The 25949-nt window shown below is 42.6% G+C and overlaps 1 protein-coding gene and 2 non-coding genes across 9 annotated transcripts in view; all 3 read right to left on the bottom strand.

Moving 5' to 3' along the window:
• Positions 1-25949, bottom strand: part of wnt5b (wingless-type MMTV integration site family, member 5b) — a 141760-nt gene that overhangs the window by 75871 nt on the left and 39940 nt on the right. For 2 of the 7 annotated variants that reach the window (XM_078165138.1, XM_078165137.1), the window contains exon 2: positions 7398-7520. The exons of 2 other annotated variants lie outside the window; for them this stretch is intronic. The gene's annotated coding sequence lies outside the window, so the exon portion shown is untranslated. Of the gene's footprint in view, positions 1-7397; positions 7521-18612; positions 18710-23419; positions 23556-25949 lie in introns of all 7 variants that reach the window. 3 more of the 7 variants (XM_078165140.1, XM_078165139.1, XM_078165141.1) reach the window with 3 other exon arrangements.
• trnak-cuu (transfer RNA lysine (anticodon CUU)) lies at positions 14467-14539 on the bottom strand. The gene has a single exon. It is a non-coding gene; the product is annotated as a tRNA-Lys (tRNA).
• trnak-cuu (transfer RNA lysine (anticodon CUU)) lies at positions 19901-19973 on the bottom strand. Its single transcript has one exon. It is a non-coding gene; the product is annotated as a tRNA-Lys (tRNA).

Raw genomic sequence — 25949 nt, 5'->3', positions numbered from 1 at the left:
AAGAAAAGACACTTAAATTAGCTGACTCAGAGTTATTTATAAAGCCGGAAGCAAAAGAAACCTCTAAAAACATTTAGAAATTTAGACCTTACAGCCTTCCTTTGCTCCCATACGTGTGTTTTATTTTCCAACAGCCATTTTGAGCATGCATCATACATTACATGCAGCATATGTGCTAAAGGCTGCACTCAGACGTGTGCCAGCAGCTGAACTTTCCTCACCACGGAGCGCCACATACCTCATCTTTCCACTGCTGCTTCGACAGATGTGATCAGACTTATAAAAAAAACGCAACCTGCAGTACCTGGTTTGTTTGCTATTTGGACACAGCGTGTCCCTAATATTGAGTCGTGGTTGGAAAGTCAGCGCTGACCTGAGAAGCGTGAACTCGGTCCCTCACGCAACCAGCCGCCACAACTCAAACAAACAAAATAAACCTGAGCTTGGATACAGAGACGAGACGCAGAAGAAGGAAGGAGACAGAACAAGAAAATCAGGCAGTGACATATCTGATGGTAGCCTTAACAGAGCGAAAGAGGAAAGATGGAGATAATTAATGTGTTTGTGTGAGAAAGAGACTTAAAAACAGATGAGCAGAGGAAAAGAGAAAGGTGTGGAGAAAGAGACATGGGAGGTGGAGTGAGGAAAGATAAAGACAGAAAGTGAGGATGGAATACAAAGAGGGGCTGTGTGTGTGTGTACACCAGGTGTGTATCTGCCGTCCCCAAGGTCCTTCTAGCTGTCTTCTCCCATTGATTAGTTCATATTGATCTGGCCTGGCACATACACCCTGACACACACACACACACACGCACACACACGCACACACACACACGCACACACACAGCATGGTTGACTTGATTTAGCCGGGCTTTGACACAGGGGACATGGGGGTACATTGTTAACGCACATGCAAGCATGCACACACACCCACACACCATCTTCCTATCATTTTGCCTCTTAAAATGACAACCATCTTCTCTCTGACACACACACACACACACACACACACTTGTCAAACACTCTGTCTATTTGCTCATGTGCATTGGCTGTCTGGCAATCGGGCAGGAGAAACAATGAGAATGTATGAGACAGACTGTCAGTAGAAAACTCGCTGTCTTGTACAAATCTGATAAATAAATCTTGTCTGTTTCTCTGGAAATTGAGGAAATTGTTTGATTTTCCACCAACTGCCACATGTTACAGTGTGTGTTGTGTGTGTTACAGAGACCGATGTAGCTTGGATGAAGCCAAACCTGAACTTGGTGCGACTGTAATCAACATCTTTATATCAACAATGGATCACATGACTACTGTGTATTTGGAGGATTTTCTCTTGAAGTGACAAACCTACAGAGAATTATCACATCTCCTCAGCTCTACTGAACTTTAAAGGGTCTGTATGTGACATTCAGAGCATTAATATAGCAGCAAACAACTATTTGCTATGTAAAGATTTAGTGGAGTAACGGTGTCCTGAGCAGAGAATGAATTCACACCACGTCTGTGTGTGTCTGTGTAGTGTAGGAGCCTTTGTTGTGGTCAATGGCCCGATTGCATTTGCATGTTAGTGCATGTGAGTCCCTGTGTGTATCCCACCAGCTAGCAAATTGCCGCTGCTCTGAATTGCGCTCATATGGTGGTTATAGCTGATAACAGCAACAGTGTCATTGCAAAAGCTTAAAAGGGTATTTAAATACTGAGAAACTGAAGTCCTTTTTAGATAGGAATTGTGCAAATTTGCAGGAAAGCCCAATCAGTCTTTTTTCAGCATTGGCAGTATAAAAACAAAATCGGGGAGTGCAGCAAAATGCCGCCTACCTACTTTTGTTACAGAATGTGCCTTTTTCAGGGCAATGGGGGGCGTGAACAAGTAACAAAACGTGTAGCTCAGCGTGTGACGGAAGAGGTGACGTGGGAGGGAAGCCGTGGCTGCTCAGTCCTTCGGCGATTTTCTCATAAGTTGGCCTGTTCTTCACCGTTCCCGTCATCTGACGGTTAATGGCCTCTTTGTTTGCGAGGGCAAGGAGGGCGGGCAATTCCTTGTCTCCCCAGTTGCTCATCTTTACAGTGTCTGTCAGGTTTGCGTTTCCCTCTTGCTACTAGCTGCTCACTAATTCCTCAGCTGTTTCCTGTTTATCCATCGCCAGTAGGTCACACATGCGGCGTCATGTCCGCAAGTCATGTAGCACCAAGTATTTGCATCTTTCTACTGCAGACAGCCAAGTTTTATGAAAAGACCATCTTTCCAGCCATAAAAAAATACTTCTTTGTAACACCCACCCTCCTGTTCCCTCCTAGGTTAACTTCATGAGCTCTGTCAGCACTCTTGCCGTTAGCTAGCACTGTTCGTGGTGTTAGCACTGTTAGCTTCTAGCTGCCGGCACAACCACCTCAACGTTGGGAACCGTTTGGAGACAATCCCAGCCGGGACTCATCATCCGCTCACCGTGGCCAACAAGCCAGATATTTCTCTGATGTTTCCCTCTGGTGCTGGTGGAGACTAAAAACAGAGCTAAAAGGAGAGTGAATATTGGCTGTTTGCTGAGCAGCTATATTGTGTGTTCGCAGCTTGTGTCCACAGCCTCCAAGAGGTCAAAAGATCGGTTAGGACAAGTTTAATTTAATCACTCAGCATTTTTACACAGAGCTGTTGTGTTGCATGATGCTCTAAAGCTTTCGGGTCACAAAACATTAGTTGTCAATTACAGACAACCTGCAGCTACAGTAGCCTAAAGGCAGCAGCCACAAGTAGCAGGTTTGTGACTGGAGGGTCAGCGGTGCAAATCCCCAGACTGGCTGGGAGAGTGCAGAGGATGTGAACGTGTCTCCCTTCCTTCACATAAAATAAAAACATACAGTCAAGTCAAGGTGCCCTTGAGCAAGACACCTCAACCTCCAACTGCTCCTGAGCTGCTCAGTGGCAGCTGCAGAAGACTGTGTTTGTTCAGGGCAGCTCCCAGTGTGACTGTGTGGAGCTGTGTGAAGGTGAAGCAGGGCGAGGCTGATGGAGATGCTTGTTCTTTGTCTTTGCAGTGATGAGAAAGTAGAGGAAATGATGTGGAAAAATACCTTAGAAACAATCTGGACCCATTGTGCGCTCATCAACGCCCCTCTAATGAGGAGGTCTTACTTGTCGTGACCAGAATGATGCATGATGGGACCTGGTGGCAGGCGCCCTGACACATATCAATATGTATACACCAACATTTATACACCACACACAGATACAGTCTCATATCTTTTTTTTATTATTTGTCCTTCATCCAGGCTCTGTGCTAGACTTCCTTTTTTCCTCTTTGTCTCTGAATCAGAAGAAACGTCACTGTCTGTCTCTGCCTTTAGTCTTTTGTGTGCATGCAGACACACACGCACACACAAATACAGTACGTGCACAGACACACAAACACCTGCACCCACACACACACACACACACACACACACACACACACCCCCTGCCTTCTGCTGCTGTGATGGCTCCGAGCTGTCAAAACATCCTTGCTTTCTCTCCCTCTCTCGCACCAAAGCAGCCTGACTGAGCTTGTCTATGCAGGTTCACAGAGACTGCTGTCTATCCACCCTCACTCCCTCTTTCTTTCTTCCTCCTTTCTTCTCCCTCTCTCCTACATTTGTGTATCTTAGCATCTTGATTTTGCTTTCTCAATCTTTCTCTCATGTCTCACTGGCTTTTTTGCCTACACAGGGATCTGCATATATTTAAAAAACACTTTAATGTATGCTCTACTGTATTAGGCAAGATGTGTGAATGAAATACATAATGTATAGCTGTTTATAAAGGTCCATACTGGCTCTTCACCTGTCAGTGCCTCCACACAGGTCATGTCGAAACTGAGGCAGGTAAATCTAATTGAGTTTAAGTCCGAAAATGCTGTTTACATGTGAACACAATGTGCATTTACACCTGTGTTTCCAGGTTGTCTTTGAAAAGTTATCCAACTACACGTTTACATGCACAAAATGTTACGATTTTTATTTATTTATCCCTGTTTATATGCAGCTGTGTAACTCCCATTAATGTAAAACATCAATTTAGTCCATCCACCACCCTCTTCAAAAGGTTGGTGTTGTGATAATTGTGCATATCTAAAAACTTGTTGATATCCAAGTCTTTCAGAATGTTCAATAGCAGGTTTGTTTTTCCTTCCAACCAGAAATGTGGGCTTTTCTCTTGGGCGTGCATCTCTACCACAGGCCTACCAGGCACAGTCCCAGGGGCCAGTGTTAGGGTCCCCCCCCCCCCCCCCCCGGCCTTCATCTGCAATATCTCACTCTAATTAACACCCGCTGACCAGGAAGAGACTTCAAAATTACCACTATAAAACACAAAAAGACCACAAAGAGATGCGAAACAACCACAAAGCAACACAAAACAACCAAAAAAAACAAAACAAAAACCCCTAAAGAAGACACAAATTGACTAAAAAGGCACAAGTGCGCAAAAGAAAGACAGAAATTAGACACACAAAAAGATGACAAGGAGATGCAAAACAACCTAAAAGCCACAGAACAACCAAAAAAGACTAAATGACCCCAAGAGCCACAACACCAAAAAGGACACAAAATGACTACAAAGACACACAAAACGACCAGAAAAAGACAGCAATGACTCTAAAGAGACACAAAAAGACAACAAGGAGATGCAAAACGACCAAACAAGACACCAAAACCACCACAAAAGACACACAAAACTGCCAAAAAAAAAGACAGAAATTACTTTAAAGAGACACAAATTGACTCCAAGAAGACATAAAAAATGGACAACCATGAGGAAACACCGAATTACCTAGACACACAGCTGCCTCAAGAGACTCAAAACAACAACGAAGAGGCAAAACCACCACAAAGTCCATGTGTCATGTAGGAGAGGTGCTGGGGCCTTTTGCATATCTGTGCCCAGGGGCCCTTTATCTCATAAGGCCCAGATAAACCAAACCGACTTCAGAGAGCTATCAGCGAAAAAAGCACCACGTTGCCTAACATTGCCAGTGTCTTGGCTTAAAAGTTGCACATGAACACACCACAAAGACTACAGTCACTGGCAAACCAGCATGTACGTTTCGTGTTTGCATAAGAGGAAACATTTCTCCATACCAGCAGATGGCAGTAGTCTATAATCCTCATTCAAAAAGGGAAACCAGAAAGTCATCTGAATGCTACTTAGCCAGTTAGCACATTAAAAACACAAGACAATGTTAAAAGAACAGAGCATGTTTACCATAACACAAACCATCACAAAACGTTTCTGCTTAAGAGCACAATAGCTAAAGGAAAATAATCTTACCTTACGTAACAAGTTTGTCTTGGATTTATACCCTCTAGACTTAAGCTCTTTGTTTACTTTCCTCACTTCTGTTTCTCCTCTCCTGCACTGAGATCAACTGAATTAGAGTAATTTCATTCACCAACAGGCACCACATTCCCCAACACCCATTCAACATGTTGAATTGGCAGAAAAAAAGCAGACTAGCGCCGACAAGGGCCAATGGTGTGTCAGGGCCTATAATCTGCCCATGTGTTGCAGACTGTGGTAAAAACCCCAACTGAGACACATATCCCTATAGACACCTATCGGCATATCCCACATGTCTTTACTGGAAAATATTACATTTGGAATAAGGCCTAATCCGGAATATTGAAACAGAATATGCCGTCAAATGACCCATATTCAGAATATTGTCATATTTGAAATAATAGTGGAATGTTAGTGTGCATGTAAGCGCAGAAACTGAAAGGTCAAACTGTCCCATCCTGTTCTGCACCTGTGTTGTGCTTCAATATTTCACATTTAGCTGTTCTCATTGACATATTTAATTGTCTTTGGTATTATGATTTGATTGCAGCTGCCACTGGTTAAGCAAGGCCAACGGAAACTCCTGCAATTCATCGATCAAATGACTGGTTTGTGCTGCCAAAGTCACCAGACATGACAACAACAAACCAACATAAATACAGGTTAATAACAACACCTGTGCTGTGTGACTGGCTATGGTGGCATCAAAATGAGAGGTCTCTGAGACAGCTGGACACGGGACAATGTCTGAGCAATCATTAACAAGTATCTTCTTTGTCCCTTCATTTATAAAGAGGGGACTTTTTCATTGGTTTAGGAATATTGTCAAATGGAAGTCATAAATGCAGAAAAATGTAGTTTCAGATTTTTTTAAAATCTGTTTGAAAATTAGTGTCATTACAACCCATTTCCCAGTCATCTGTCGAAGCTACATGAGTCTTGTTAAAACCTCTCATGCTTATTAAAAAGGAATCTCAGTCTTAAATTATCTTTGATTTTCTGCTGCAATATTCAATTTCCTAAATATTTCTCAAGATCAAAATCACAGAAAACACAAAGCTGTCCCATTAAATCACACGCCGAGAAAGAAAATCTATCTCTTTCACCCAAAGTACAAAACATGTCCAATAATCTAAAATTAATGTAGTGTATACTGGTGAATTTATCACACAATGAAAAATTATATTACTGTAACAGGTTAAGATTGAAAACAAAACAATTTTGGCGTTTAAAAAAATTGTTTTCACTCTTAAACTGTTACAGGCTTTGTGGTAAAATATGTGTCGGTCTTCTCTCTTCTCTCTTTGGCTTCATATTTACCTCTTTCTTTTCCAAACTCTCTCTCTCCGACTTCACACACACATACACACACACACACACACACACACACACACACACACACACACACACACACGGAAAGCTGTGTGTTTGGCCTGCAGGGTGTGCACAGCAGGGAGGAATCAACCGTATGGCAGACATGAGGACGGAGCCAAATCTGGCTCGTACACATGGTGTGAGGCCATGCTGCCCTGTGTATGTGTGCTTGTGTGTGTGTGTGTGTGTGTGTGTGTGTGTGTGTTGCTGAAGGCAGTCTGCACTTAAATATATATCAGGGGCAGCGGTTGCCTAAAGGTGTGCGGTTTTCACTGGAAGGCTACCAAACTAATGAATGAAAACCACTCTCCATTCCCTCGCCAGCTACTGTCACCGTGCCCTTGAGCAAGGCACTTAAGCTGCTGCTGCCTCAGCACAGAGTGAGAGCCTGGATGTGAATGGAGGGAGCGATAATAAATGTGAGGCAGAGCAATACTAAGTAGGACATATTCTCCTAAAGGATGACTCTGTTTATTAATGCCTAGCTATCATTTCTGTGTGTTAATGAGTAAAGCAAAGGCTGATCTGGGAACAGGGCGAGAAACAAGAGCAGTCAGGTGATCAGACAGGCTGTAAACAAGCCAACCTTTTAACCAGATGTTCCGCACCACTAAATTTAGACGTGAAGCTTTCCAGCTGATTTTAGAAACATTTTTGTAATATTTGTTATAATTATTTAATTCAGGTCGAAAGAAACTTTTGAATAGCTTACCTGTATGTGAGAGAGAGGGCGTTCCTATTTGCACGTGCACGCCCCTTTGCTGAAAGACTGATTCAGCGATGGAGAGACCTGCAGATTAAGACGCTACTCCAGAGTTGGCATCAACTGCCTGCACTGCAAAGCAACCCAAAGAGGGAAATAGACTTATTAAAAAGAAAGTCTAAAAGAGAGTCTGGCAATAAACAAAATACAACATGTGTCAGTATCAGCGAAATGTTTCAGAGTTGGAGAAAACATTTTTAGTGGGAAAAATAATGTCTTAAAGGAGAAGTCCGGTATTTTGCACTTTGAGCCCCATTTCTGGGTTGTTTATGATGAAATAGAGTGGCTAAGATCAATTATGGCCCAAATTTCATAATTGTGGATTTAACAATGTCTACAAAAAGTAGTGCAAATATACTGTAGACCAATGGTTCCCGACTGGTCCAGCCACAGGGTTCAGATTTCTCCTTAGATAATTAGTTCAAGGTCCACACTATACTGTTCTCCTTGAGGTGTAGCAACCACAATTTGACAGCAGGCCAAACTCAAAGTCAGGATGTAGCATTCAAGCTCTTTTAATTATTGCCAACTCAACTTTGTGAACACGGAGCGAAACTGAAATAACAAAAAGTATATTGTAATTGCTGAAAGGTCTATACAAAGGGAAGGTATCTGCACAAGCATGGTTAGCTTAGCATAATTAGCATTAGCATAATTAGTGTTATTACTATGAAAATTGCTAGCATTTGCTTGGTTAACCTGAACAGTGTTAACATTAGCATCTTTAGCATTAGCACTGTTAGCATCAGCATCTTTAGCATTATTGTTGTTAGCATGGTGAAATCATATTTAAGACAATGTAGAGAATAAACCAAAAAGGAAACCAAGAGATACCACAGGATTATTTTCCCAGTATATATTAAGTGGTTCACAGCATGAGAGCTAAATGCTTAACAGTGACAAATCAACATGGCTGAATTAAACACATGGTTACAAACAAACTCAAAATACACTTCCTCCAACAATGAACTCAAAAAGGTCACAAATACTGGTTGCTGAGATGGTAACAAAGGGATTTGAGCTTACAGTCAATGCTTTCTAGGGCAAAACAAAAGATCGCAGCAGACAACTCTCTGATGGCTGGAATGGTATGATACTGAGGCCTGAGGCCTACCTAGGCTTTAAAACTTCCTGTGGGTAGGACTTCTGGTGCGTTCGTTTTGTACTCGGAGGTCAGAAATTCCCAGTTCCCAGTCAGAAGTTTAAACTCGTACGCACCCTGAGATCGGATTTCCAACTCGGAAACTTGGAGCAACCGCATAAACCCCAACTTACGAATTCAAGATGGCTGCCCGGTCACATACATAGTGAGTAAACACTCTGCTAAAGTACTGTTTATAGCAATTTTATCTTATTTGTTTTACATTAGGTCAGCCTCATCTGTGGTGTTCATCAGTTGGAGTGCATGATGGTTATGAAGCTGTCTATACTCCGAAAGTGCAAGGGCAACAAAGGCTTTCTTGTGGGCGTCCATGTCCATTGTCAACTAGAATGCAAAAACTGTTGTCAACTCGGAGGTGACGTCATTCCCCCTTCCGACTTCCGACCTCCAAGTACAAAACGAACGCACCATTCCTGTTGGTAAGACCTCCTGTCGATGGGACTTCCTGTTGGGAAGTCTGCGCAATTCAATAAACTGCCAAAGAGGGCACCAAAAAGAGGGAAATGCCTGAATGGCAGAACACACACAGTTTAATATATTCAGCATCATGCTTGTGTTTGGCCATGTCATCGAGCTAGTTTGCTGTCTGTTAGTCACTCACTCTACAGCACTTCAAAATAAAAGCTCTGTGCTGGAAAATTGCTGTACTTCAAAATAAAGTGTGTTCTTTACAAACCTGACACATTTGCAAGTCGCTTGTGGTCCATTCAGAATGAACCTGTGATCCACTTCTGGATCGCGACCCACCAATTGGGAACCACTGCTGTAGACCTACACTGTTATGCAGTGCAGTTCAGTGTGTAGTGTATGTGACTGTGACAAGCGTGTATGTGTGTGTAATGCTGAAACACCTCTCATGTCAGTAAGCACAGGAGAAGCATGTGTCTCTGCATGTGTGTCCATGTCCGTGTCATTGCATGCTGCCTGCATGAAAATATGCATGTCATTTAATTGTGCGTGCACGTGTGTACGCGTTGTGCACTGCGTGTGCTGCCGGCATATGAGCACACATTGAGTGCATGTGTGTGAGAGCGTCTTGGCTCGTGGTGGTTTTGTCAGTGCATGAAAATCATTTATTCATGTTTCATTCTGTGTGTGTGTGTGTGTGTGTGTGTGTGTGTGTGTTGGATATACAGAGCCATTTGTGTCTTGCATGTGTGCTCTAATAGACACTCTGTGCTTACATGTGTAGCTGAAGGTTCATGTCTGTGTCTTTGAACGCTCAATTGTCTGTTTATGTTCTAACTTTTTTTCCTTTTATTCCTCTCCAGCCCTCTTCTTCACCCTCAATCCCTTCATCCATGCCACATCTTGTCTCCGACTCCTCTAAATATCTGTGTCTCCTCATCTCTTTCCCTCTCATGACTCGTGTGTGTAGAGGTTAACCATTCATGCAGCGTTTTTCACTCTCACTGAGTGTGTCTGTGTGTGTGTGGGAGGGTTTTTAAAAATGCATATATTCTATAAGAGGGAGGAGGAAACAGAGCGTGGTGAAAAGAAAAATACAGCCTCTGTGTGCGTTGTGTCAGTTGAGTTGACATCTGATCTTGCTGAGTATGGTAAAGAAGAAAGTGCTGAAAGTACTCTGCGTGTGTGGTGTGTGTGTGTGTGTGTGTGTGTGCGTGTGTGTGTTTTGTGGCCTGCATGTGTCCTCGTTTCTGTGTGGGTGGTAAGAGGAGGGAGTAAGGGAACAGGGTGTGTGTGAGTGCACTTAGTTTAAGTGTCAGCATGGCTCAGTGTGTGTGCGTGCGTTTATGTGTGTGTGCGTGTGTCTGACAAGCACGGAGAAAAGAGGGGGAGTCGAAGTGAAACAGAGGCTGAGAGATGGATGGCAGGAAGGGTGATGAGGGAGGGAAGAAGCCGAAGAGGAATGAAGGAGGGGAAACTAGGAGAGAAATATGAGTGATTGGTGGGAAAGAGAAAAGATGGAGGGAAGTTAGAACAGAAGGAGACACTTTTGCTGTGTAACAAATCAGAAACTTCAGTTAGCACACTTGCATGTAGCACACCACATATACTAATGCTCCTTTCCCACTGCACAAAAAACACAGTGATACCCGCTAACATCTGGCTATTGTGGTATGTAACGGAAAAGGTTACAATCGGCATTCACACCCGGGTCAAATGACTCTGCAGTAGTCACAGGTATTTATTGGCTCCAATCAGCAGTGATGAAAATACAACACCCAGGTGAATGTGCTATCTAATTTTAGCCTCTTCATCGGCGAGCTGCAATGTGCCACCACAAAATACCATCTGTCTCCGCCCAGGCAGCGTTCAAACATCGTTCAAAATTAGTCTGCATCAAGTTTAAAAGAGAAACTGAATAAGTAAGAGGTATATAAAAAGAAGTTTTTGGGCCTGTCGGTGACGTCACAGGTGACGCACCAGTAAGAAACAAAACAGAAAGGCATACTTGTCTGCTGCAGAGTTGAGTACACAGCTCTGGTCTACTGTCAACTGGAAAGGAGCCTATTTTTTGTGAGGTTTCCCATGTTTAAAAAAACCCATGTACACACTCTAATTTCAGTGGAAAAGGGGTATAAGTAACCTACTTACTCATGCAGTGTGCTAATTTTGACAGGGTAGTGTCGTCTCAAATCAAACATGGCCGTTGTGCACTTTTTGGAAATGACGACTGCAAGATCTGGCACCCTACGTGCTTAAGCTTTCCCTACTTCCAGAGCAAGGGCTAGTTTCTTCTTCTGCTCGGAAAATTGCAACCAGTTGAAGCATTATCGCCAACATTTGACGAAATATTGTCACTCGCTAAATTATACGCTTGCTATATCTGCTTGTTTGCTCACTTGGGGTCTCCTGTTTTTATTTTTTTATTGTATAATGAACATGCTTTCACGATACATTTTTATGAATATCAATGAATGTCTGTGGCAGATACCAACTGGCTCTAGCACCTGCTGATCTATTGAGTTAATGATGCTAAATAATAACTTGTCAAGCCACTGATCACAAATCGAGTACTAAGAGAGTGAAGACGACAATTTAACACGCATAACATCAAACATAACTCGGCCCGTAGGCGATACACCTTACACCACAACCTATGCAATGTCAATGCCTGATGATAAAATGTGTCCTTTTTAGCTAGCTAGTAGGCTAATGTTAGCTTTTGCGTCATCGTTTGGCACCGATGGCTTATATTCAACAACAATAAAGAGGTAGTGAAACATACACATATATATTTGTACAACGCTTTGGTGTTAGCTGTGGTAGTTGGCAATTTCAATTCCTTTTATTGTCATTGTAAATAAATCCAATGCACGGAACTCATTAATAATAAAGGAAGGAATATTATATCATTAATTCATACTCACACACTGCACACGCACACATACAAACACACAAGCACTGCCAAAATATGCTGTGAATGTAAAATAAGTTATTTAAATTAGCCACCTCCCAGCTGGGACAGGAATCCATGGGGAACCTGGTGGCCTCAAGATCTTCGTCGGGATGTTGTGGTGGTCAAAAACACAGCTGTTGTGCTTCGAACCGATGCCTATCAGTTCATGTCGGCTGTATTTTATGCTCACATTAGCATACATGGCACTGACTAACAAGTAAACTAACAAAATACTTATTAAAGAGAGCCACCTTACAGAGTGCTGAGCTGCTGCATGTACATGCACCACCATTATTATAATTTTAAGTTGAAATGTGTTTGTGGTCTTGGCCCTCCTGCTACGTAGGCAACATTGCGAACATTGAGGGTAACATTTCACACTCAACTTTTTGACTGTTTTAAGTGCACCATGCGGGTACTCACAGTGCGCTGCATTAGCCATACGTCTTCATGTGAACGCACTCATGCACTCAAATTAGCAGTACAGAAGTATCTGATCTGAGACACAGCACCACAAACGGATGCTTTTCTTTTTTTATTCCAATTTATGTTTCAGTGTTCTCCTACAGCATAAATGTTACATGCATATGTTATGAATGAATGCTAAATCAAAACTCTTTCCCTCTGCCCTCACTTTCCTCTGTTTCTCTTTGTCAGAAAAATCTGTCTCTCCTGAGGTTTCCTGACAAATAGACCAGTTTGATCAACCTCACACACGTTCATGTTCACACACACACACACACACACACACACACACACACACATTACACGTGACCGAGAGTTTCTTAACATCCACTGGCAGCAAAAGTTCTTTACCTCTTTCTTCATTCTCGGGTGTCCTTGTGTGTATTTTATGTTTCATGCTTTTTTGTCCTTGGTGTACGGTTACATCAATAGGGAAGTGTCTCCTATCAATATTTCATTCCATAACTGCTGAAAATGCAAGATCGACAAGCGAGGAAAGAGGCGAGGGGAGAGGAGCTCGGCTGTAACAAGGGAGTCGTAACAACTGAATACAGATCTGAACGCAGAGTCTGGAGATGGAGCAGGTGTAGCAAAACTGACTTTACTCTGTCAAAGGGCAAGTTTGCAGTCGTCAGACTCAGAGGGGTGAGGCGGGTGAAAGTCAGAAGGTGAGCAATGAGTCAATCAAAGCAGGTAATGGCAGGTAGAACAGAACTAAGGCAGGAACACTAACGCAACAAAGCAACCTGTGGCCTGTTTCCAATCTGGAAACTTTCCAGGAGTGCAATTAGGGTTGGCTGATATGACAGTGTATACCTTGCAATGGTAGAAATGTGTGCACCGGTAGAGATTTGGGAATACTTGTTTCAACAGCGGGAGCTTTTTGGTGCAGGCAATGTTACAAATCAGGGCTGAATTCTTGCATGATCATGCAAATCCAGCTGCCTTGCAAGGTTACGTGATTTGGGCAGACGTGGTGGAGAGTGAAGTTCTAAAAACAGGAACTTTATTGTTCTCAGGAACCTTAAGGCTTCCATTTTGAAATGATTTTAGTTTTACTGTTTTGTTTTTAACTCAAAAACAGCAGGGGTGGCTGCTTCTGACAGTTTTTATAACTTTTCTAAAACAGACAATCTGACAAGCATGCTCACTTCCTGCAGCGATCAGCCAGGAGTATGGAGATAAGAAACATTAATTGAAATTTAAGACTACGAAAAAGTGTGCCTTTATCCCCAATTCGTATGATTCACTACGGCCTATCACCCTGCCTTCAAGTTCGGCCAAGTGGAACACAAAGACACACTTTTGCCTTTAAATGTGGTCAGAAAACATGTTTTATGATCTAGTTTGTTCAAGTGTAATGAGAACAAAAAGCTGAATTTATGCTTGACACAAAGGGTTAACAGGGATCCTGCGACAGGTAGCTACAGCATAGGTTTTGATTTTTAATTCTTGGGCTGTAGTCAACAAAAGAAAGACATCTTGGTCAACTGAAAACCTGCTCCTCAACTTGATTGGTTGATGGGGAAAAAAAGGAATCAGCATGTTATCCCTAGATTAACTAAATCAACAAAGTATTTATGATATGCTACAAATGCCAGTAGCGTGACGAAGCGCTCAGCTTTTGGCTTTGTGTTTTCTATGATAGAGCTGCTCTTGAGAGTTGAACAAATACCACAAAGACCAACTGTCACCTCAACAACAACAGAGTACAAATGAATACTGCTGGCCACATAGATGTGCAGGTTCATATTCATTCCCTACGTGCTTCAGCCTTCCCTTCTTTCAAGAGCAGGAGTGAGAAGTACTCTGCCTTGTTGCTGCCATTTTTACTTCTGGGGGTATTATGTGACATAGTAACAAGCTGCAAATGCATCTGTGCCCTGATCCATCCAACAGGGTAGATGTTTCATCATCCTAAAACCTCCATGACTTCCATGTCTTGGGTTTATGTGACAGTGGACATTGACAGAGTCGTCACAGTTATTGTGAGTCACGGTGCATATTTCCACATTCTAAAACTTCCACGCCCAACGTGGGGCTCGAACCCACGACCCTGAGATTAAGAGTCTCATGCTCTACCGACTGAGCTAGCCGGGCTACATGCTCCAAAATTATAGGTTCAAATTTCACAAAACGTACACTCTCTACACCTGCATTTCCACTTTATGGTATAACACTCTGCTAAAACTGACATGCTCTTCTTTTGCTTTACATTGGCAAAAGTTGTGGACAGCACCTGTTATTCTTTTGGTACCACCTTGGTTGAGGTTCTGAGCTGAGCTGATACTAGAAGGTGAGGTTATAAAACACTGCAGACCACTGATTGGTCAGAGAGAATCTTCGCTTGTGCAAACTCACTATTTTTGAATAGCCAAGTTACAATTAATAGCAACCACAATATTTTTATTCACATGACCCAGATTTTCATAAATGCTAGCCCACAAAACTGTGCCATGTCTGGCAGTTGTCAAAAGTACAGTTGTTCCTTTATTTGGTTGCCAATGAAAGCGTTTAGAAGGTGTCCCATTAAAGATGATGTCATGGCAGTTTCACAGTGGATGGATATAGTGATGAGCTGAGACCACCTACACTGAAGGGATGCTATGGGTTGATGCTGGGTAACAGAACAACATAGTACAACACATACAGATGTCCTGGGTTTATGTGAGAACGCTCAGAAAACACTGTGCCTCCAGAACACTCTTAAGCACTTAAGCCACAGGTTTTCATCTGGGGAAAAAAGCTTTGAAAGTACCATCAGCAATTGTCCCATCAGGGAGAATTTAGTTTGACAAGAGCAAACTGACCAACCAACCAACCAGCCAACTGACCATAATGTATAAGTCCAATTTAGCTCAACGTCACATTTCACCCATCGATGGCACCACTGCAATGCTAGATAGATGTAACACATGTGATCTGGATGTATTCTTTCTTTTTTGTAGCATGTAGCAGTAAGTAGTTCAAAGCTCCTTAAAGGTATAGTCAGATTTTTAAAGTGGGTTTGCATAGGTTCTTATCCATTCTTAAGGCCCGAACATACTCGGGCGGAACATATGCGGAATGGACTCCGCGGAGGTCCGCGCGGACTCAAAGCGGACGTCCGCAAGGCCTGTGCGTGCAAAGCTCAGATTTTACGACCGCGCGGACTCCGCTCCGCGCACCAGTGACTGCTCGGCATGTATTTTTCACATTGCGGGGATTTTTCACGGACATTTTTACAGGAAACTACAACGCGGAAGTGCGCTCGACTATGGAAGCCCGAATGACTGCGGACATTCCTCGCGGAATCCGTTCCGCTTATAGTACGCCCGAGTATGTTCGGGCCTTTAGTGTATTACACACAGAGGATGTCTGTCGGCAAGCCCAGGGTTTGGTGAACAAGCAGCAGCAATGTTCTGCTGTGGATGGAGAAGCACCAAAATGAATTTTAGCCACCTCAGAAAATCTATAACAATTTAAGTGTATGCTATATTTAAAATATTTTCACCGCTTTATCTTTCCCTCAGGCAGCCACTTCAAACAGGGAAGACCTTGACAGTTTCAGTACCCCATCTGTGCCCTCATCAAAGCCACTGGACTCCATTGATGGAAACAGTAATTTTGGCTCACCGAACACAACACAAAAGCTGCTGGTCTACTGCGATAAAATAGCATTTTAAGTCTTATGTGTGATTTATCCTGGCTTAATATGAGTAGAGGAAATCTATGCTAGTTGCTAGGCTAATCTATACAATATAAAATGCCATAGGCTTGTGCTAATAACGTTAGCATGTTATTTTTGTTTGGAAAACATGTTTAGTATAAGACAGTAATAGAACTGAATTTTGTGTTTCTTTTGGTGTTGTCCCTGGCTTCATGTGATTAGAGGAAAAGTCTACTAGCTGCCAGGCTAATTTATACAATGTAAAATGCCATGGGCTTGTGCTAATAATGTTAGCATGTTGTATTTGTGGGGAAAATGTGTCCAGATATGTCTGTGAATGCTGCGAGTTATACTGATTTGTGTTTGAAATTGTCTCTATTAAGCCATGTTTAATGTGTGTTTTGAGTGTGTTTTGGGTGTGTTTTGAATCAGCATCGCCGACCAGTGTTTTGGAGGTGTAACTGCAGACTGACACAGACACACCACCGCAGGAGTATAAGGCGTGGACTGCATAAAGCTGACGCACAAGTATAAATCCACCTTTACATCTACTGTATGTAACACCCTGACTATGGACAGATACCTCATACAACCCCACTTCAGAAGATCTGAACTATCCCTTCAGTGCATGCATTCCTACAGAGGCTAATGGGTGAATGAGGAGCGGCTGTGTCTGGGTCATGTGAGGCTGATACAGGAGCCCTAAGGAGACAACTGATGGGCCTGAACAACATCAGATGCAGGATAACAGGAACCAAACAGTGGTGTTAGAGACAGAAGAAAGGGAGGATGTACCAGCTGTCTGTCCCACCTACACAAGTATCTTGTTGGGTTAAGATTATCTATTAATCAGATAATACAGGTCAGTTGGTTCAGTCACACTGTGGCCCATTGTTAAATACAATATCTGTTAAATATAGTAAATAACTTTTCCTGTCCTGCTCATATCCGGAGATAAAAAACTGATAAAAGGAAGGCATGACAGACACAGAGAACAGGGGGCCCTGTGTTAGAGAGGGGACGGTTAATGTTAATACATCTACTGAACATCCCATAGTCTGTGTTACTATGGCGCTGACACAGGACTTCAATTAAAGCTCAGACTCACTGGCCACACACACACAAACACACACACACACACGTAGAGCAGACAGGCCTATTGATTTTTGTGGTAACACTGTCCTGTCACCACATACAGTGCAAGTCTACCTCTGTGACCTCCCCTCCTTCCCTCCTTCCCTCACCCACCTCCTCTCCTCTCCTCCCACACATGTGTAAATGTGACACTTGACACCACTCACCTCCCCCTCACCTCTCTGCCACCTCCCCTCCCTTTTCTTACCATCTCTCATTACGATCTCTACTTCCCTTTCTCCTGCTGCTTAGATCCTCTTCCCTTCTCTCTTCCCTGTCTCCTCCTCTTTCTCCCGCCTTTTCCTCACCCTCCTCCCTCCCTTCCTTCCCTCCATCCCTCCTCCCTCTTTCCTTTTTTCTCCTAAAAGGATTATTTTCAGGATGAGAGAGACGGTGATTGGAGACAGGGAGGTGGCGGTGATGGTGGCGGGGGACATGGGCCTTTTGTTTTGCCAGTGCTGCTCAAGCAACATGCACATGAAAAAAAAAAACACCCCACATATAAAAACACACAACATACATACGCAGATAAAAAAGGACAAATAAGAGAATGTCTCACCAATCCCCCAGAGAGCGAGGAAGAGGAAAAAAGAGATGCCCCGCTGCGTTCAGAAGCTTTGGCAATACTGCTCCTCAGTCATGCCAATACATGAAGCGAAGAGAACAAGATAGAGAGGAAAAGAGGAAAATACCGATATGGAGAGATACAAAGAGAGGAAAAGGCTAAAAACATTTACAGGCTACAATAACCTTACAGACTGATTACAACCCCTGGGTTATGCTTACTGGATTATGTCTTACTATAGTCTAAGATCATCAGTTATTAGTATTGCCTAAGAGTACACAGACTGTGCTTTTCAGTCAGGGAATAATTGTGTTACGAAGTTGTATAATTGGCTAGAGTTGGTGACCCACATGACCTATGCACTGCCAGGTGACATGGTATAAAGAGTAACTCCAGCCCCTTTTACACTGCCAGATTTTCTGCGAATGTTGGGTGGTTTTGCCGGCAAGCTGCGAGCGTTTATACACACAGAGCCGGATTGGCGAGTTGATCTGAGGTGCCCAATTGTCCGCCTCGTAGGGTAGTCATATTGGCGGAACCCTTTTAGTTTAAACAGACCGAGGCAGCCTTCCGCAACGGGAGGGGCTGTTGAAGACTTGTGGGAGGGGCTGTTGATGACGCTGCACGTGCGACCCACTGGCGGTGGATAAACAGGAAACAGCTGATAGCAGGAATTAGCGAGCAGCTAGTAGCAAGAGGGAAACGCAAACCTGACAGACACTGTAAAGATGAGCAACTGAGCAGACAAGGAATTGCCCGCCCTCCTTGCCCTCGCAAACCATTAACCGTCACATGACGGGAACGGTGAAGGACGGGCCGACTTACCAGAGAATCGCCGAAGGAGTGACTAGCCACAGCTTCCCTCGGAGTACGTCACACGCTGAGCTACACGTTTTGTTACTTGCTCACGCCCCCCATTGCCCTGAAAAAGGAACATTCTGTATAAACAAAAGTAGGTAGGTAGCATTTTGCTGCACTCCCCAATTTTGTTGTTATACTGCCAATGCTGAACGAAGACTGACTGGGCTTTCCTGCAAATGTGCACAATTCCTGTCTAAAAAGGGCTAAAGACTGCATAGGGATGAGGATGAATAGATGTGTCATGGATGCTGAGTAATTGTAAGTGAGATACATCATGTTATCACATCACATCATGCCAATCTAGACTGAGGGGGTTACTGAGTATCAGAGCAGCACCATACAACAACAGACATCCTGGGTTTATGCAACAGTGTGCATTAACATACTGTGTCTGTATCCATCATCAGTCCAACAGAGCAGTTGCTTCATCATCCCAAAACCTCCACGCCCAACGTGGGGCTCAAACCCATGACCCTGAGATCAAGAATATCATGCTCTACCGACTGAGCACAGTACATAGATACATGGCGTTGAACTGAGACCACCTACACAAAGGGGACACTATGGGTTGATGCTGGGTAACAGGACAGCACCCTACAACAAACACAGCAACCCTGTCTCACTCCGAAGTCGTCAAAATCCGGTGCTAGGGCAGTGATTTGCGGAGTCAGACCCTGAGGTCTTTTAAGGTCGGCATGATACGCGGCAGGACAAGAATGAAATTCAAGGTGGCAAAAGTCCGAGTAGGGTGGGTGGGTCCAACAAAAACTGACCTTTACCCGGGAGAGTGGTGTTTGCATCCTGTGAGACTATGAAGCCAAACCCTGCTCTTTTGTCCAAAACCTAACCACGTATTTTTGTTGCCTAAACCCAACCACGTGTTAGTTTTTGGAAGAAAACATCAATTTGCAGTGTTGTCCTGATGTAGTGCGTTTAATCTGAAAGAGACTGTATGTAAATGGTAAATTTCCTGTGAAAAAGGAAGTGTATTTTGAAAGAAGACAACATGTGTAACAAACAGAACTCAACACAACGTCAATATCAACAAGCAACGCACCAAGGGTGCCTTTGACGTCATATCAGGAAGTTGAAGGTTCATGACCATATATTGATGTGTGAACATGTCAGAGTGAGAATGTGTGGTCCAGAAGTACTGAGTCTAAGGAACAGTTGCCAGTATACATTGACAGTGTTGTCACAGTTGGTTTGCAACCATCACAGGTACAGATGTTACCCCAACCTAAAACACTTCCGCCCAACGTGGGGCTCGAACCCACGACCCTGAGATTAAGAGTCTCATGCTCTACCGACTGAGCTAGCCGGGCTATATGCTAAAAAGGGCTCAAATTTCCCATGATGCACCCTCTCTAATGCCACATTTCTTGTGCATGGATCTACTCTATTAACTGTTTTTTGCTTTTCCATTAGCAAAAGTTGTGAACAGTACCTGGTGCCTGCAGTGGAAAACTAACAGAGAAAATGACCCAGTACCAAAATGAGTTGAGTCCAGTCAAGTTGAGCCAAACCATGCAGTGGAAATGAGGCACACGATCCTCTCCTCATAGAACCTACATGTCCTTATGTGCACTGTGACATCACATCACTACATGGAAATATTGTTGCTCATAAACCACTGTGTCAATCACGTTACTGAACGTGAGGAGGGGAGGAACAGAGCGAGAGAGCAAACGAGGAGATGTGTGTGGGTAGAGGCATGACTGTAAATGTTGACGCGATGCACATGTAGAGATCTAAGGATGAATGTGCAGAACTCTGAAGAGGGTTTGAGAGGTAGCTGAAGACATTTTATAAGGAAGCAATGTAGAGCAACAACACACACACACACACACACACACACACACTCGCACACACAAACTCCTGTCTCCCTGTGACAATGCTATTCATATTTAAAGACAGTCTTTTAACTGAACACAGCATGGAGTAGAAGATCATAACAAGCACACACACACACACACACACACACACACACACAGAAAAGCACACAATCTGTCTCTGTCTCTGCATGTAGGCATTCACTCAAAAAGCTTAACCCTTCTTACATTAGTATCACACTGTAATCTAATACCATACATTTTATTAACAGAAACACAAAAAACAATGCTGCTGTACTACTTTTTGCATTTTTGTTTTCTCTGGTCAAACTTTACGTAATGCAGCACTATCACTTCTTTACTTTTCATCAGTGCTGCTCTATTAAAGGATCAGTGTGCAGGATTTATGCAGGATTTATACTTCTGACATACCTACAGCGTAGGCTCTACGATGATGCAGAGCCTACGCTGTAGCCTGACATGCAACTACATGCGACCGTAACGCAGACCTCCTGTCTGTTTTTGTAAGCTGAAACCATTTCCCTCAGTGGAAACATTTTATTTACTTTAATCTCACAGATAAAAAAAAAACAATAAATTGTGAAGACAATAAAGCCTCCACAAAATAGCATCTTAAGTCTTGTGTGTGATTTATCCTGGCTTCATATGAGCAAAGGAAATCTCTGCTATTCGATATGCTAATTTATACAATGTAAAATGCCATAGGCTTGTGCTAATAACATTAGCATGTTATATTTGTTTGGAAAACGTGTTTAGTGTGACAGTTGTTTTGTCAGTGAACCTTGTGAGTTGTAGTGGAGCCGAATTTTGTAACATTACTTTTGTTAAATGTTGCTGTTAAATGTCCCTGGTTTCATATGAGTAGAGGAAAAGTCCGCTAGCCACTAGGCTAATTTATACACTGTAAAATGCCATAGGCTTGTGCTAAAAACATTAGCATGTTGTATTTGTGGGGAAAATGTGTCCAGATAAAGACAAGTGTTTGTCTGTGAATGCTGCGAGTTATAGTGAAGCTGATTTGTGTACTTGTGTTTGAAATTGTTGCAATTAAGCCATGTTTAATGTGTGTTTAATGTGTGTTTTGATCAACTAAACTTTACAGCACTTCACAGAAACCCCACCGCTGACTAGTGCTTTGGAGGTGTAACTGCAGAGTGACACACACACACACCACTGCACAAGTATAAATGCTTACAACGGTGTAGGCTACATGTGTAGGCTACAGCGTAGACTCTGCATAAAGCTGAATCCCCCTAAATCTCACACATTGTTCCTTTAAAGTAAATCTGAAATTTATATATATGTATCTGAAATCCAATATCCGATACTGATAGTCAATTTGGCTATATGCTTAAAAATATACCATGTAAAAAAAGACATCTAAGGTGCTCTTAGATAATGTTGAAGTGAACGAATAGGCCACATCTTGCAATTGAGGATGTGTGGATGAGTGATGTGAATAAATGACTCATGAGAAGAAGAAGAAACTGATCAGTTGGATTCATATCTATAACAGATCTTAGTCCTGGTGCAAAAGTCACTTCACACATCTGGATCTGTTGAGTGTCTACAGAGGAGGAGTTAAAGTGAAGGAGTGAGTGAGGGAATAAAGAGTTTTTAGGTCTCTAGGATCTCCCACCCTCCCAACTCCTCCTCCTCCACCTCTCTCCTTCTCTCCTTCACCCTTTCCAGCCAGAGGAAAACTCCTCCATTCCCTGCATTCCTCTCACATTCCTGCTCTGGGTTTACCTCCTCTACCTCTCTCCCTACATCAACATCACCTCCTCCTCCTCCTCCTCTTTCGCTCATGGCTGTCTGTCTGTCTCCACCTCTTTCCCTCTCTCCCTTCTTCTCTTCCTTTACTCTCTCTCGGGGGCTCTCTCCCTCTCCGTATCTCCCTTCCCCCCTCTACCGCCCTCCTCCCTCTTTCTTTCCCAGCATGCTCCAGTAGGCCAGTGGAGGCAGGGGGCTCGCCTGAACCCTCCACCCCCAGCAGGGGCCCTGCAGCTCAGCCTTGCTGGCTGGCAGGCTCCCTGGCACACCTCCAGCACACACACACACACACACACACACACACACACACACACACACACACACACACACAGCTTTTCTTATTCTCTGCTTGCTTGCTGTCTCTTTCTGGCTCCTTTCTATCAGTTCTCTTGCCTTTAGTCTTCTTTTTTTCTAAAGCGCCATTCATTTATTCCTTCATCTCCTTCATCATCTCAATCTAAATTTAGTGATGACTGTCGGTGCATTTCTGCTGTTCATCTTGGTCATTTACTGCCTCAAAATTGCCCTCAAAGATTACAAGTACCTTAATGCAAACAAGACCTGAATATTTTCTTTATGACTTAACCAATGTGTTGGCAGAACTGTCAAAACTGATATTGGTATATTATAATTTTAACTGCTCTTTAATACTAAGCATGAGAACAGCTTCTTTGCCACATTCTTCTTCATGCAGGCGTTACATGGGAACAGCAGCTATAGAGTTTATTTTCCATGTAAGACATTCTGGGAATTTGCCAGCTCAAGACCTTATAGGATTTCTGTAAATCTTTCAACATGACTCTTGTGGGAACAAAAACTGTAACATTCTCAACTACAGCGTACAGATGCTTACTGTCAGAAAAAAAGGTTGGAAACCACAGGGAAGGAAAAATTAAGAAATCCTTGATTGTAAAGCAACATGTGTCATTGGATGTTTGAACAATATGGCAGCCAAACATTAAAATAATTTGTAATGTGAATCAGATGCTTTGGCCTTGACGAGCACGTTCTCACTTGTCTGTGGTTCTACGCTTCAAAAAACCCAGTCTCACTCCAAAGTCATCAAATAGTGACACTAGGTCAGTGGCACTTGGCGTCAGATACTCACGCACTGAGACACCCTTTAGCAGCAGTAGAAGACGTACCAGGCAGTGGCATTTTTCGATGATCTGTGCAAAAGCAGTAGTATAACGAGTCAGAAGTCTGCAATGGGCAGGCAAGAGAGGAGGTAGACGGGTCAAACTATCTCTGGACTTTCACCCAGGAGCCCGCTGTTAATGTCTGTGTGAAACCAAAAGTTAGTAAAGTTATTTCAATAACACATAATGTGCTAGCACATGTAGCATACTACACTAGAGACGTATGTCACATGATGTTACTCTACGTTACCTCACTAAGCCATACTTCTTTTAAGCCAAACCATGATATTTTCGCTAAACCTAACCACATACTTTTGTTGCCTAAACTGATGCAAGGAAACCTAACATTTAAGTAATTATCCTACATTCTAAGTTTTTTGAAAAGAGACTGTATGTATCAAAGGTGCGGAAACTTAGCATTAACTTTAAAAACAGAAGTTTATTCTAAAAAGAACGGAAATTGGCACGCCATCAGTGAACGCAAAAAACTGATGCCACTCTGATATCATCAGTGTGCTGCTCCTGTGCTTCTTTCAGAATTCCTTTGTGCTTCTTCAGAGCTAAGCTAGTTTTCTAAATTGAATTTAACACAATTGAAAAAACTCCTCAGTAACACTGAACAAAAAGTAGGCTGGCTATGCTAATGAGTAACCCTGCCAATAGGCTAGAATGTTAGCGAGTTAGCTTGCTAAGTAGGTAGGCTATGCTAACAAGTAAGCCGTTCACTAACAAAGAGTAAGGACAATAGATTTTTCAGTTGCAAATTCCTGCAGTTAACACATTTCCCTCCTTTTTCCATGTTGTTCCTGGCTAGGTTTGGTCATATTTATCCAGGTATATCATCATAATCATCAAACTGATTATGGATAATTTGCTTATGTTGTCATCAACATAACAGTGATAGTCCTGGTTCAACATAAACAAATTATTCAGGGTCAACGTGATGATGATGATAGTCCTGGATAAACGGGAGCACTGCATTTCTATAAAAAATAGTTTTGAAAAGGTTATTAAAAAGAAGTGAACATGTTTCCTTCGCAGGTCTTTGCAACTGCAAAATGAAATCATCCTTACTCTTAATGTTAGTGAACAATATTTTAGCCTATTGGCAGGCTACTTGTTAGCCTAGGCTACCTAGTTAGCAAGCTAACCGGCTAATATTCTAGTCTATCAGCAAGCTTACTTGTTAGCATAGCCTACCTATTTAGCAAGCTAATTGCTAACCCTGCAGTAATTTACAAGGTTTTGTTCAGTGTTAATGAGGATTTTGTTTAATTATATTAACTTTAATTTAGAAAACTAGCTTAGCTTTAGAGGAGCACAAAGAAATTTTGAAAAAGTACAGGAGCAGCACACTGATGATGTAAATATATCAAATCATCCATGACTTATGAGACCATATACAAAATAATATCCACAATATATGTCATTCACAAAAAAGTGTGTTTGCATATACAAGCCATAACAATTTTATTCACATGTCAACAGATGCTGATGCTAAAAATGGCACTACAGGAACTTTTCTGTTGAAACAATCTCCTGATTGATGCTGTTAATAAAATAACAGAACAGAGAGAATACAGAATGTAGGACATTTAATGTTAATGAAACAGTTTGATTTTCCACTGTTAGAACTGAGGAATTCTCTTTTGCCTTATTTGACAAAACTGCCAAAAATTTCATATGAAACATTGATGAGACGAGAGTGTGAGGCGCGCACACACACGCACACACACACACACACACACACAAAGAAAGAGACAGAGAGACGGAGAGAGACGGAGAGAGAGAGAGAGAGGCCCTCAGTAATTTGGTATTTCCTTTTTAGACAGGGGAGGAATGACCAATGCCCTCGTTTTCAGTATGAAGTGCAGGCGCGTACACACACACACACACACACACACACAGTTCTTTTAATGACCCTTACATCCGGCCTTAGGCACTGGGGCCTCAGAGAGAAAAAAGAGGGAGAGAAGAGAAAAAAAATATACATTTAGATAGATAGATAGATAGATAGATAGATAGATAGATAGATAGATAGACACCCACATACATACATACATATTCAGTATAGTCGTGGGAGCTGAGCTGTAAGTTCAGACAGGTATGCGCTATATGCGCTATTATGCGGTATAACGGTCAGAGGTGAAGGTTCACAACCCTGACACACACACACACACACACACACACACACACAGAAAGCTATGGGAGTTCAGCTGGAGGTTAGACCTTCAGGCTCCGGCTCAAAGAAAGCGAGACAGAGAGAATTCATAAGCAGCTGATTCAGCGTGCCACTGACTGGTGTGATTACTGCAGGAGGAAGAGGAAGAGGGCATTTTTAGGAACATGGATAATTTCAAGACTTGGAGGAACAAATTTAAAAAAAAACAGAAGAGGATGAGGGTCTAACATTTGTGAGTTTATGAGAGAAATGATTAAAAGATGGGAAAAAAAACGAAGGACAAAGAAAGAAAGGAGGACAGAAAGTACTGAGTGAGTGATGACAACTCTTTTACAACTCAAGCAACAGCTGAAG

The sequence above is a fragment of the Epinephelus lanceolatus genome, chromosome 23 (assembly GCF_041903045.1).
Source record: "Epinephelus lanceolatus isolate andai-2023 chromosome 23, ASM4190304v1, whole genome shotgun sequence".
In the NCBI taxonomy this organism is placed as follows: domain Eukaryota; kingdom Metazoa; phylum Chordata; class Actinopteri; order Perciformes; family Serranidae; genus Epinephelus; species Epinephelus lanceolatus.
This window is presented reverse-complemented; position numbering and strand designations above follow the sequence as displayed.